This window comes from Nelumbo lutea, chromosome 8 (genome assembly GCF_056320005.1).
Source record: "Nelumbo lutea isolate HS-2025 chromosome 8, American lotus-T2T, whole genome shotgun sequence".
In the NCBI taxonomy this organism is placed as follows: domain Eukaryota; kingdom Viridiplantae; phylum Streptophyta; class Magnoliopsida; order Proteales; family Nelumbonaceae; genus Nelumbo; species Nelumbo lutea.
This window is the reverse complement of record NC_142691.1, coordinates 22,647,272-22,659,806: the sequence shown is the minus strand read 5'-3', so window position 1 is coordinate 22,659,806 and position 12,535 is coordinate 22,647,272.

The following is a 12,535-nucleotide window of genomic DNA, read 5'->3' as shown; positions in this document are numbered from 1 at the left end:
AACCTTTTTTGGCCTTAAATTACAATTTTTAATATTTTTATAAATAAAATATTTAAAATTAAATTAAAAAACATAAATTAAATATAAAATATTTCATATATTATATATAAAATATAATTATACATTATTTATTGATAAAATATATATTTATATATACCTGTACACACATATATATATATGATGAAGGAAAATTTGGCCCGACCTTTCTATTACGTGACACGTGGCAGAAACAACAGCGCGGCAAAAGGGGCCAAGCCTATGCGGGAAGGGGACATGAGCGAATTGAACCCCCTACCGGGGGCCCGAACTCACCCCTTGTAACAGCTCGGGATATACTTCGCCGAACTGACCCACCTTGTAACAGCTCGGGATACACTTCGCCGAACTGACCCACCTTGTAACAGCTCGGGATACACTTCGCCGAACTGACTTGCTCTATAGATACCTCCGAGCTCAAGACCACCCCGCTCAGCACTTCGCATCACTTGGCACCAAAACCAAACAAGTCGTACCACGCCTGACACTAAGGAAGTTCGTGCCCAAGGGCGCCGCGCCTGACTAACTTGGGATCTGACGTTTGGCGGTAGCACCCTGAACGGCCACCTGCCACCGCCACTGACACCACCATCTCCAGTTAGATGACGGTTAGGCAGTGACGGTTCTGTCTCAGCAGAAAGGACGACGGCCGAATTGACAAGCACAAGGGTAATCATACCTGACCTGACAAGGGCCCCAGGACGAGTGCACAAAGTGATTATAAGAGCCTCCTGCCCCCCGACAACAGAGGTATGCAAACTTGGCGCTATCTGGTATTACCTTGCTTTTGAAGGATTCTAACTTGAGCTTTGGAGCCTCTACACCGGGTTCCCCCCGGAGCTTCCCCATCTCCTCCGTTTCAGGTTCCCTGCTACCCCGTTCGGAAGCAAGGCAGCGGACAACTAAGACCGGCCGGATCGCGCTCCATCAATTGGCGTCGTCTGTGGGATCACGCTTCAAAAAGCCTCCCTCCAAACTTCGATAACCCCTTTTCTTCAAAAAAAAAAAAAACCCAACACTCATGGCCTCCTCCAACAACACCAGACGTGGCACGGAGACAAACGCCACCGGGGAACAACTTCAAGTCCCCGTGGTGTGCGTTGGACAGTTCACCATCCCCCTTTCGACGGATGGGATCCCCAGCTTGAACGCGCCACAAGCAATGGCACCCGTAAACCCTCCTACCACAAGCATCCCCTTTCCTCCCTCCATTGAGACAACCTTCACTGAACCGACTGCCGTCCCCCTGGCAGCCAGCCAAAACCGGTTGGAGGACTTGATGCAGTGCATGCAGGCAATGCAAACCCAAATGCAACAGTTCCAGCAGCACCAGTTTCACCAGTACCAAGTGCTGCACAACATCTCCCAGTATCACTATCAACAATAGTTCCCCCAACTGCCACTGAACCAACCACTACTTCCACCTCGCCACCCTGCTCCGAGGCCGGTCAAGGCCTCCCCACAGGATGGACGCCCCCACCAAGCGAAGGCCTCCCGGCCCCAGAACCACCCTAACAGCTAGGCCTCATCCCCAGGCCGAAGAGAGAAAAGTGTCATCCCCGCCTCGCAACCCGCAGGCGGGTCGGGAACCTCACCCGCGAGGTCGGCACCCCAACGCTCCAAGCTCGAGCTCCCGCTCATCGAAAACCGATTCAGCGCCCTGGCGGCGGACTACCAGCATTCCGGGCCCATCGAGCTCGGTAACACGGAGGCCAGCAACGCCAGTACAAGGCCCGCTCAACAGCGAAGGCGCCGGCGAAGGCGCCGGCGAAGTCGTCGAACCGCCACCTGCTCCTTGTCGGAATTCAGAGGCAAAGACACGAGCTCGGACGAGGTAGGGGCTGCCCTGGTTCTCTCGATTCCTTCCCCCCTCGCATCAGAACTCATGGCGGTCCCCTTACCTAGAGACTTCAAGCTCCCACCTCTAGACAAGTACGACGGGTCCTTCGACCCCAACGACCATGTTGACACCTTTCAGTCCCAAATGCACTTCGCCAGGGCCAGCGAATCGTGCATGTGCGTGGCCTTTACCACCACCCTCAGGGGGGTAGCCCACACTTGGTACAGGAACCTGGCCCCCGGGTCGATAAAGTGTTGGGCCCAGTTCGTGCAAGTCTTCACCACACACTTCGTCACCAGCCAACGGTGCCCCAGAACAGAAGAGAGCATCTTCGGAGTAGTCCAAAGAGAAGGAGAATCCATTCGGGGCTACATCAAACGATTCAATGAAGCATGCTTGCAGATACCGCGGTTGGACCCCGCAATGCAGCTCACGGCAACCAAAAGTGGGGTGACGCACAAAGAATTCAAATGGCACATGGTGGCCAACCAGCCCGCAACCGTGGCCGAATTCCTCAAACTCGCGGATAAGTTCATGAGGATAGAGGAAGAAATCAACCAGCGAACCGAAGGCGGGAACGAGAAAAGAAAGAGAGAAGGCGAGCTCTCCAACCCGGTGAATAGAAAAAACCCGACCCGGGAGCCGAAGCCGAACCAGTCATTTCGGGCCCCCCTAGCAGTTCGGACGGACTACACACCGTTAAACACGAGGCGGACGGAGATTTTAATGACGATCAAAGACGCCCCGTACGTTAAGTGGCCACCTCGCCTAAAGGGAAATCCGAACGAGAGAAATAAGAATTTGTATTGTAGTTTCCATAGAGACCATGGTCATAGCACCGAACAGTGTAATAACCTCCGGGACGAGATAGAGGGGCTCATCCGTCGCAGATACTTGAGAAACTTTGTACAGCACAACAATAACAATAAAGCAGGTCGGCAAGGGGAGCACGAAAAGGATGCCCCCGAGTCTAGCAACAGACATGCCGAACCATTGCAGAAGCAACCTCCGGAAGAGAGGCCAGTTCGGGGAACCATCCATGTAATAGTGGGAGGTTCGGTGGTAGCGGGGTGTACCTCGGCAGCAGCCCGAACTTCAGTTCGCGAAGCGGCCCTCGAAGAACGGAACCCCCCAAAGAGACCAAAGACCAAAGAACCAATCTTTTTCACGAAGGACGACGCACGAGGAATCCACTACCCCCATGATGACGCGCTTGTCATTAAACTAAGGATCAGCGACTTCAAGGTCAGGCGCGTACTCGTAGATTCGGGCAGCTCAGCCGACATCCTCTTCAAATCAGCATTTGACCAGCTGCAGTTACAGAGGAGCGAGCTGAAGCCCGCGAATACTCCCCTGGTGGGTTTCAGCGGAGAGGAAGTCAGGCCCCTCGGAAAAGTAACTGTCCCTGTGGAAGTCGGCACATGGCCTTGTGCGGTCAGACTCAACCATGATTTCCTGGTAGTCGCGACCCCCTCCCCCTACAATGCCATAATAGGGCAGTAGATCACGCATATCCTACGGGCGGCGGTCTCCACCTACTATTTGGCCATGAAGTTCTCTATGGACTTCGGTGTAGGGGTAGCGCGGGGCGACCAGCTCGAGTCCCGCAAGTGCTATGTTGCCGCCCTTAAGGGAAAAACCAAGGCGGCCGATGACCTCGAACTGGAGCGGCCTGCGGAGCAAGGTGAGGAACGAGCTTCACCCACGAAGGAAACTGCCGCAATCCCGACTTCGGCTACGGACCCAGCTCACACACTAAGCATCGGAGCTTCCATCGAGGATCACCTACGAATCGAACTGGTGAGTTTTTTACTTCAAAATTTAGATATTTTTGCCTGGTCCACGGCCGACATGCCCGACATTAGCCCCGGACTGATAACTCACAAACTTAATACTGACCCTGTAGTCAGACCCGTTAGACAGAAGAAACGCAACTTAGCCCCAGAACGCTGGAGAGCGGTCGACGAGGAGGTCGAGAAGCTCCTCGCAGCAAACTTCATAAGGGAAGTCCATTACCCGAGCTGGGTGGCCAACCTGGTGTTGGTAAAAAAGGCAAGCGGCAAGTGGCGCATGTGCGTCGACTATACCGACCTGAATCGAGCTTGCCCGAAAGATTGCTTCCCCCTCCCCATAATTGACCGCCTAGTGGACGCGACCTCGGGAAACGAGTTGCTAAGCTTCCTGGACGCCTACTCGGGCTACAACCAAGTTAGGATGGACCCATCCGATGAGGAAAAAACCAACTTCATAACCGAGTTCGGCCTGTATTGCTACAAAGTCATGCCCTTCGGACTAAAAAATGCCGGAGCGACTTTCCAAAGACTTGTAAATAGGCTATTTCGGCCCCTGATTGGTACGAAGATAGAGTGCTATGTAGACGACATAGTCGTCAAGACTCAGTTTTCACAAGAATTAATACAAGACTTAGATTCTGTTTTCCAAATACTGCGTCAGTTTAGCATGAAGTTGAACCCCAACAAGTGTGTCTTCGGCGTCACCTCGGGCAAGTTCCTAAGCTTCATTGTCAATCAGCGCGGTATTGAGGCCAACCCGGACAAAGTAAAAGCCATCTAGATATGAAACCACCTCGGAAAGTAAAAGAGGTTCAGAGGCTAAACGGTCGCATAGCCGCTTTAAGCCGCTTCTTGTCTAAGTCAGCAGACCGCTGCCTACCCTTCTTCAAGGCAATCAAAGGCAAAGGGTTCGAGTGGACCCAGGACTGCCAGTTCGCGTTCGACGAACTGAAAGGTTACCTCGCTAGTGTGCCAACCTTAGCCCGGCCTGAGGTGGGCGAGGTCTTAGAACTATACCTCTCGGCGAGCGACGAGGCGGTCAGTTCGGTACTGATAAAAGATACAGACCGGGTCCAACGACCCATCTATTATGTTAGTAAAATTTTGTAGGGAGCAGAGGCAAGGTACCCGGAAATAGAAAAACTAGCATACGCCCTAGTAATAGCAGCTCGAAAACTCCGCCCATACTTCCAAGCTCACACCGTCATCGTCCTAACTGACAAACCTCTTAGACAAGTTTTACTCAAACCCGAGGTTTCCGGTCGACTGACGAAATGGACCATCGAACTCAGCGAGTACAACCTCCAGTACAAACTGAGAACCACTATCAAGGCCCAAGATTTGGTAGATTTTATCGCTGAGTGCACTTTCAGCCACGAAGCCCCACAGGTCGAGCCCGAGGTCCCTAGTTCGGGCGAACCCGGAGCTCCTGAGCCCATAGAGTCCGAACCCCGTGAAGTAGCAGCCAGTGTGGCATCTCTCCTGGTCAGGCGAAGCGCGAACTGGGATGAGGAGCCCTGGATCCTTCACGTGGACGGTTCCTCGAACTGGCAAGGCAGCGGAGCTGGAATAGTCTTGTGCGGCCCGGGCGGCACAAAATTAGAATACGCACTACGCTTTGAGTTCGCGGCATCCAACAACAAGGCAGAGTACAAAGCACTGATCGCCGGGCTGGACCTAGCGCGAAAGGTAAAGGCAAAACACTTGGTCATCTGCAGCGATTCTCAGCTCGTGGTGAACCAAGTTACCGGCGAGTACGAAGCACGCGATCTCTCCATGATCGCATATTTGGCCAAAGTAAAAGAAGCCATGCTCAACTTCCAGTCACACATCATCAGGCAAATCCCGAGGTCAGAAAACATTGGGGCCAACGCCCTGTCCCGGTTAGCCAGTACAAGTCACAACAATATGAGAACTGTGTACATAGAGGACTTACCTCGGCCTAGTATTCTCGGGGGGACAGAGGAGGTCGCTCCCGTCTTGGAGGCAGAGCCGAGCTGGATCAATCCACTCGCGAGCTTCTTGATAGACGGAACCCTCCCTGCAGAACGCAATGCGGCCAAGAGGGTGCAGCGCCAGGCGGCCAAATACGTCATGATAGACGAACGGTTGTATCGACGGTCGTACACGCTCCCATATTTGCGTTGCCTGCGACCTGCCGAAGCCGAGTTCGTACTCCGCAACACTCATGAAGGCCTGTGCGGCGGACACTTGGGGGGCAGAGCACTCGCCCAAAAGGCACTTCGACAAGGATACTACTGGCCAACGATGAAGGCAAAAGTTGTCGAGCTCGTCAGAAAATGCGACGTGTCAGAAGCACGCTAATATCCACCATCAACCTGCCTCCGACCTCAAATGCCTCGCCAGCCCGTGGCCCTTTGCATAATGGGGCATCGACCTCCTAGGGCCATTCCCACCAGCAACAGGCGGAAGAAAATTCTTAGTTGTTGCAGTAGATTACTTTACGAAGTGGATAGAAGTCGAACCTCTGCCAACTGTTACGGCTCGAAACATACAAAACTTCTTTTGGAAGAACATAGTATGTCGGTTCGGGTTACCTCGGGTACTAATCTCCGACAACGGCAAATAGTTCGAGGATATCAAGTTCCAAGAATGGTGCCAGAACATGGGGATTCGGCAAAATTTCACGTCAGTCGCGCACCCGCAAACAAACGGTCAGACGAAAGTAATGAACAGAGCCATCTTGCGCGGACTGAAAGCACGTCTGGATCGTGCTAAGGGATTGTGGGCCGAAGAGCTACCAAGTGTCTTATGGGCTCACCGAACTACCGAAAAAGCAGCCACAGGAGAAAACCCCTTCAACCTCACCTACGACACTGAAGCAGTGATCCCGGCGGAAATCGAAATACCAACATTGCGATTAGAAACATACGGCGATCAGACGAACGAAGATGAGTTACGTACCAACCTTGACCTACTGGACGAGGTAAGGGACCTCACGCACATCCGAACAGCAGCATACCAGCAGCAGGTAGCTCGCTACTACAATAGCAGAGTAAAGCAACGAAGCTTCCGAGTCGGCGACCTGGTACTTCGTAAGATTATGGTGCCCGAACCCGGCATGGGCAAGCTTGGACCTAATTGGGAAGGGCCCTATAAAGTAAAAAGAGCGCTTGGGGGCGCATACGAACTCGAAACCTTGGAAGGCAAACGAGTACCTCGAGCGTGGAACGTTGTGAACTTAAGGCGATACTACCTATAAACCACCAAGCGAAGTGGACGAAATCAAGTCCTAGGTGCCACGAGGCAAGCCAAGAGGAACTTCGGCGTAGACAAACAAAGAAGAGCATATTATCAGCTCGGCAAAAAACCAGTTCGCGGCATAAAAGACCGTGGAAATTTAATAGCCCGGACAATGGCAGACAAAGAAACAGTTCGGGGAAGATGAGCAAGGGGAAAAAGACATTCCATTGCAAGAAACAGTACATTGACAAAAGAAAATTTACATGCCCGGAGCCACTTCTTCGCCATCGGAAGGTACTTCAACAACACCCGAAGGCCCTGCCTCTCCTTCAGATTCCGGCTCGCTATCGGTAGCATTGGCCATCTCCTGAGTTATACGCGAAGTGGTTATGGCACTTACATCGAGGTCGGGGTACGTATTCCGGATCATCCACTGGATCAACTTGAACCCCCTCCTGTAAGAGTCCACCATCAGATCGTCAAAACGCGGAGAGGCAATGTAGTCTTCAACTTTCTTCTTCTTGGCGTCTTCAATGCCTTGGGAAAAAATATGTGTTCTCTCCCTGATGTCCTCTTGAAGATATTCGACTTGATGCTGCAAATCCAACTTCAAGTCCGCCATATGCTTGACAACTACCCCCATGGCCTCGGCGTCACGCCAAGACCTCGCCTGCCTGGCCATCACGACGCGAGCAGCCTCTTCAGTAGCATAAGCAGCCACCTCTTCAGCAGCATAAGCAGCCGCCTCAGCAGCCTGGGTATTTGCCTCTGCAGCACGGAAGGCTTCTTCAGCAGCATGAGCGGCAGCCTCAGCAGCTCGCGCCTATCGCGAGCTCCTCTCCACTTGGGCCGCCAAGGCATGAATTGAAGAATTCACCTACCAAAAGAAACAAGTGAGCAAATGTCAGCAGAAGCAACAGAATAAAAAAGACGGAATCTAACTTACCACCATGGCATGTGTTACGGCGCGGCAAGCGACCTGATTCAAGGGAAGATCGGTCCACGCCGCGACCTCCTCAGGGAAAGTAGCGTCCCTACTCTTCTGAAGAGCGTAGTTTGGCGTCAACATGCTCCTAAACTCCCCTTGAGCTCCCGAGCCTGAGGGCCCAGCCCGCGTATGAGCAGACCCGAAGTGAGCAGGAGCACTTGAGTACGTAGGAGCGCCCGTATGAGTGGTCTCAGCGTAAGGCGCCCCGGCAGTTTCGTGCACCGGTGGAGTCACTTCGGGCTCCCTGGGCAGATCCTCCGGCGTATGGTTAGGAACTTGGGGCTCCTCATCCAGGGGTAGCTCGGTACGAGTTCGCTTGGCGACCCGCTTCCTCCTCTTCATACCTTGAAACAAACACCCCCCACGAGTTCTCTCCGCGTCCATGACACCTGTAGAAACGAGTTCGACATCAAAAAAAAAAAACGAAAAGAACAGAGCAAGCAAGAACCGCATAGCTAGAAACCTACCCGAACTCAGGCCGGCTGCAATAAGCTTGGCCTCCGTTAAGTAGTGGTGGCACTTTAAGCCTTGTCGTGCCCATTGCCGGAGGCCCTTCACCGTCTCTTTATCGAGAGTTACGCCTAAATCGGGAGTGGCCTCACCCCACTCGGTCTGAAAGGGCCATCCTTGTGCACTTCGCACGTCGAAGTAGTCCCGCTTCCAAGCCGGGACCTTATTAGGAAGATCGTGCAGAAGCTTAAAACCTTGGCGAGGAGAAAGGTAATACGCCCGTCTCCCCCCAGGAAGAGAACCCGACTGTCTCTTGAGCATCAAGATAGAGGAGAATATCTCTAAGCCCAAGGGGAAGTTCTGCTCGCAAAAAAGGGAAACTGTCCCCACCAGGTTCCGAATAGAGTTCAGGTGAAGCTGACCAATGGTGACACCAAAGTGGTTTATGACTTCGACGAGAAGGGGATGGAAAGGAAGTCGCAACCCCGCAGCGAGCTGCTCTCGAAAAATCACGATCTCGTCAGGACCGTGTTCCCAAGGAAAGCTGCCCGAAGGAATAAAATATGTGTACCCCCCAGGAAGATTGTAAGACAGAAGTATGGATTGAAGCCCCTCAGGCGTCATGGTCGAAGGACCAAACCTGTCTAGCATCCGACCTCGGCGGGAGGTAGACGCCAAACTGCCCGAAGCGACTCGGCCTACTGGTTCATAGTCCTCAAGCTCCACCTCAAGATCACTGAGGCAGTCTCGGGACACGGCTCGGTTGGTGGAACCTACGTCGGCCCTACTCGAAGAATCGTCTGAGCTATCAAAGCTAGACATTGGGGAAAAGATGGATTCAAGAAAGTACTCACCGGAAAGTTTGAAGAACAAGCCAAAGAACCGTGAAGACTGTATAACCAACCTTGACGCGAGCTGGAAAAGACTTGGACGCGAGCTGAAAGGTTGGACGCGAACTCAGTAGACAAACCGCAGAAGTGACAAACCAACCGGGGTCCCCCACTATTTATAGCTACAGTAACCAAGAATCGACCGTGCAAACCGAAGACGATCCGACAGCCCACGTTCTTACCGACCGCACAACCCTTAAGGTCGAGACGTGATTGGCGCACGTCTTTCCGAAAAAAGCGAAACGTCAGCACACGTCTTTTTGAAACCGACGTCACTTTGACACGCGGCTTTTTCAAAACTGACGCACCACACGTCTCCCTAACAGTCGCCCGCGCATGTACAGCAGTGGCGCGCCTTTTTGAAATGACCCGCTGTCACGTCCTAGCGGCGCGAAGTGGTTTGAAATTTAAAACACGCGCTGTCACAACCACCAGCGTTCTTGAGTAAGCACGTTTCCAGCCTTCTCGGAAACCGAAAGAACCCTAGCGAAAGCATCTCGCGCAGTGAAGGTTCGAAGGACGGGACAAATCCACCTGCTAACTCGCGAAACTCCTCGCACCATGGCAAGACCCCCCGGCGCAAGGAGTGGGGGGCAATTGATGAAGGAAGATTTGGCCCGACCTCTCTATTACGTGACACGTGGCAGAAACAACAGCTCGGCAAAAAGGGCCAAGCCTAGGCGGGAACAAGGGGACACGAGCGGACTGAACCCCCTATCGGGGGCCCGAATTCACCCCTTGTAACAGCTCGGGATACACTTCGCCGAACTGACCCACCTTGTAACAGCTCGGGATACACTTCGCCGAACTGACCTGCCCTATAGATGCCTCCGAGCTCAAGACCGCCTCGCTCAGCACTTCGCATCACTTGGCACCAAAACCAAACAAGTCGTACCACGCCTGACACTAAGGAAGTTCGTGCCCAAGGGCGCCGCGCCTGACTGACTTGGGATCTGACGTTTGGCGGCAGCACCCTGAACGGCCACCTGCCACTGCCACTGACACCGCCATCTCCAGTTAGATGACGGTTAGGCAGTGACGGTTCTGTCTCAGTAGAAAGGACGACGGCTGAATTGACAAGCACAAGAGTAATCATACCTGACCTGACAAGGGCCCCGGGACGAGTGCACGAAGTGATTATAAGAGCCCCCTACCCCCCGACAACAGAGGTATGCAAACTTGGCGCTATCTGGTATTACCTTGCTTTTAAAGGATTCTAACTTGAGCTTCGGAGCCTCTACACCGGGTTCCCCCCGGAGCTTCCCCATCTCCTCCGTTTCAGGTTCCCTGCTACCCCGTTCGGAAGCAAGGCAGCGAACAGCTAAGACCGGCCGGATCGCACTCCATCAATATATAATCAAATCGGCTACCCATGACTCAGAAGCAAAAACTGTTGGGACTTCGTGTGGATTTTTAAAACAATGTGTACAAGGGATAATATAAATAAGGGTAAATGGGTAATGAAAGCGTTCTTATTTCTACGTGTCTACGTAGAAATAGAAACATTGTGTTTGTGCTGTTGTGTATGTGGGGATATCATAGCCTGGCGGGATAGGATGATGAAATCTGAACCTACTAACTTGGGTTGAAACACTGAAACCCTAATCTGACCCTACGCCCTAACAAACTTGCCCCAAACCAAACCCCATACGATCAGACCAAGCCGAGCTTATCATTTAACCTGACCTATTGACACTCCTATATCAGAACCATCTTGTGAAAGAGAGAGCAGGTTCAAATGAAGCTTCCAAATCCTCACTGCATGAATTGGAAAAGACTAGACAGAGTTATTCCATTTTCTTTAATTTGTTACCACGTACTGTAATTCCCAAACATTGAGGTAATTTTCAGATCTCTCAACCATAAAAAAAAAAAAGTGTAGACACCGTTAGACAACCACATAGGACAAATAGAGTGGAAATGTCCTTCAAATAAAAGAAACCTGTCTTGACCTCTTCCCTGCCAATAGGCTGCCACCCCTGTATATAATCCAGTGCAAAATATGATCTCTGCCTTCAAGTTAAATCATCTCATCATTATTATTCAAGCCGTATCCCTACCATATGGGGTCCGCCACATGAATCCTGTTTTATCATCCATTCTGTATATTTGGTCTACCTCTCATTTTTTTATTTCTTTCAACTTGTAATAGATCATCTTTTTTTTCGGATATTGTTGGTGGTTTTGCACACGACAAAATCATCCTATTCAGCTTATTTTCTTTTAATTTATCACCTATTGGAAGTTTGGGGCGCTATCATTCTTAGTTTTCCCACTCATTCATCTCAGTATACAATTTTTTGCCACGCTGGACATGTTTCTTGACTACTTAATATTCTGCTCCATACTAAGTGGCTGCCTTTCAAGTTAAATCTACCCAACTAAATACTTCTTTATAGTAGTTAATTTGCTTATGTGGAGTCAAATCAGCAAGCAAAATCATACATCAATACAAAACCACCTAAATCTGCACAAATCAGTTGAGTTAGAGAAACTCAGAAACCCTTACCAAGGAGAAACACGGCCAGTTCCTTTATGCAAGAAACTAATCTACTCTTTAGAACCAGCAGGAGAAATTGCTGCTAAAGCATTCTGGCTGAGGGTATTTTGGTACTTCATTCAAGCTTTAATTTATGAGGTTTTTTGTCCATTTTTATGGATATCCTGATCATTATAGATGTGGATATCTTGGTAATCGTGCTCTGCATGGGCCAAAATATCCCTATACCAGCCCATCTTGTAATTTTCTGGTTTTGGGCCTTTTGGCAAAAAGCATTGGAATTCCTGAACGCAATGGCTGTTTAGCGAGCTGTGAAGCCTATGATAATACCCACGGTGGTCATAAAATACATATAAGCCTCATGCCATAACCTGCTATACAGCCATGGTGTTCAGCTAATCTGAGTTGGCTTTTAGCGTAGGGCTAAAACGGAGAATCATGACCTATGATCTATTTCTACGGCCCCACCATAACATCACCCCATTTAATTCAAGGCGGGGCCTCAGCAGCAATACATCAAAGGCTTTGATTTCGTGGTAGCAAAAGTGGTTTGTTTGCTAAATGGCAAGAGAGAAAGATAGCAATTTCCTTTGTCCCTAGTCAATATCATTCAACAAAGTTTGAACCAGCTTGGAAGGAATGTCATGAGTTATCCAACAAAGTTAGAATCAGCTTGGAAGGCATGTCATAGAGCCAATAATGAAGACAGAGACTAAGGCCCCATTTAGTTCACGGTAATAGGGGTCTAGAATTGGAAGTGAAATGGTTGTTTCAATTCTAACTGTTTGATTGGGCAGAATTAGAATTTCATTCCCATTCCTGTTGGAATGGTAT